This window comes from Hippocampus comes, unplaced genomic scaffold, assembly GCF_001891065.2.
Source record: "Hippocampus comes isolate QL1 unplaced genomic scaffold, H_comes_QL1_v1.1 scaffold85, whole genome shotgun sequence".
Taxonomy (NCBI): domain Eukaryota; kingdom Metazoa; phylum Chordata; class Actinopteri; order Syngnathiformes; family Syngnathidae; genus Hippocampus; species Hippocampus comes.
Genome location: NW_017805540.1, coordinates 5,528,032 through 5,530,334, shown reverse-complemented (window position 1 = coordinate 5,530,334; position 2,303 = coordinate 5,528,032). Strand labels below are relative to the sequence as shown.

At 40.3% G+C, this 2,303-nt stretch overlaps 1 protein-coding gene across 1 annotated transcript in view; it reads left to right on the top strand.

Moving 5' to 3' along the window:
• Window positions 1-1,998, top strand: part of LOC109521290 (major histocompatibility complex class I-related gene protein-like) — a 32,414-nt gene extending 30,416 nt beyond the window's left edge. The window contains exon 7 of the mRNA XM_019879074.1: window positions 1,127-1,998. The gene's annotated coding sequence lies outside the window, so the exon portion shown is untranslated. The remainder of the gene's footprint in view (window positions 1-1,126) is intronic.
• Window positions 1,999-2,303: the final 305 nt, after the last annotated feature.

Sequence of the window (2,303 nt, the reverse complement as noted above, 5' to 3'; positions counted from 1 at the left end):
ATTGGAAAAACGTTGCCTGGTCTGATGAGTCTCGATTTCTGCTGCGACATTCGGATGGTAGGGTCAGAATTTGGCGTCAACAACATGAAAGCATGGATCCATCCTGCCTTGTATCAACGGTTCAGGCTGGTGGTGGTGGTGTAATGGTGTGGGGGATGTTTTCTTGGCACTCTTTGGGCCCCTTGGTATATATATATATATATATATACAGTATATATAATTTTTTATTTTTTCCGGAATTTTCAGGAAAGTCCACTTTCATCTCTGTAAGTTGTATTCAATTCAATCAACATGAATGGTGTCTTTCCACAAAATGGCTGCCAATATGGCATGGTGTGGAAAATCAAGTGGCAGGAATCTTAAGGATAAAAATACCGAGTAATTGAACACAAAATACATCATGTTCAAATGTAAGAATCATATTTATGACTACCAACCTGTCTTCAAGTGTAGCAATAAGCAGTTTCCAGTGTAACAAACTAGCAAACAATATTCACTTGTCTTCCAACTTTGAACGGACAATGTCAACATATATTTCAACAAGAATAAAAGCAATCCTTTTTGCTTGAGTGCCTTTCTAATTGTAACGACTAAATTTGACAATGTTTGGTGGAGGGGGGCACGTTTAAAGGGGTGTTTTGCGGTCCCAAACCAAAAGGACACTCACATACAGTTGACAGCAGGAGGCAGTGTTTCACTTCTCAGAGCAGCCCACTCAAGAGCACCAGAAAAAAAAGCAACCCTGGTGGGGTGTATTCCGAGTCCTCATTTGATCCCACCACATGGCACATTGCCTCGAGAATTTTCAAACTCAAATCTCGCCATATTTACATCCATAATTTATGATTCCCAATGTTATTGAAATTGTTCTCACTTTTGTCATGGAATTTCACATCGCCCATATAATATCAAACATGATTTGCAACAAGATAATCCTAAAGGTAAATATTTTCCAAAGTATTTGCACCAAAACAATGGAAAATGTATTTTGTCTATATTTGTAGTTTATCAGGCCACAAATATTCTGGTCAGCAGGGCCCATTTGAGATCAAATTGGAATGCATGTGGCCCTTCAACTCAAATCATCTTTATGACATTCTTGGTTGTGCTGTCATTTTTCTGTCAGGTATCACCACGTCTTGACTCAACAAAGGTTGGGAAATGCTGCTTGTCACTTTGGGGGACAGCTCAGGACCGCCAGGAAAGGAAACACCATCACTTGGAACCTTCAGAATAAAACTCGTGTTGATGCTGCTGATGATGACGAAGGCAACTATCATGATTGTAATAATGGCAATGATGATGACAAAAATCATGATGATGATCTTGATTGTGGCAGACACCAATGTGGATAATGTTGACAATGACAAAAATGATGGTGATGATGAGGTCATGTGACTGCACCTAAACATGATTCGCTCATCCGAGGCAATTCGATGACGGCCACCCTTCAGTCGCAACATAGACAAATAAATGGATTGGTTGCCCGTCACTCAAAGGACTTTTATAGAACACAGCATTAGTAACTGCAGCATGCTAAAGGTAACTTTTCTGACTCTGAATCTTGTTGCTGTGAAGTTGATATGCTCACCACATTTCTCCACCTCACTGCACACATGCGACTGCTAATATTACAGCATTTTATTGCTTTTTTTTTTTCTTCTGGTGTCACAGCAATAAGATTCCATAAGTGTGTGAGTGGCTAGCCAAAATGTATGCATACTGTCTTAATAATTAAAACTCATTCACTCCGTTGACAAGAACACTTGTCTATTCCGTTTTTTCAACCGGTCTAGGTTGGTGAGCATCTGATGCTACTCCACTGTAAATTTCAAGCTTGGAAACAGCATTACTGATGCACAGCCATACACAATAACTGACATTGATGCCCCATTTTAAATTTGAGATCAGTACAATTTGTGAGTCCACTGGTAGAAATGGCTGCATTTTGTGCAACCTACCTTTTTCTACTACTGATTAGCAAAGAAGAAAAAAGGGCAGAATCAAACTTATTTTCCTGATGAGGCTGTCTGTGCGTCCGTTTGATAGTTTTCTGAATATACCCTATTGATCACAATATTCTGTGTGTCTTGAAAATGCTCAAGAATGGCTGATAGTGTTGTCATGTTGACGGTAAAGATGACTGCATTCCCTACTGTGGCCTTGTAGAGCAGGGGTCCCCAACCGCCGGTCCGCGGACCGGTACCGGTCCGCCGGGCATTTGGTACCGGGCCGCACAGAAAGAACTTGCCTTAATTCCGTTTTATTTATTTCGGAATACGAAAGATGTTTTATTTTGAAAA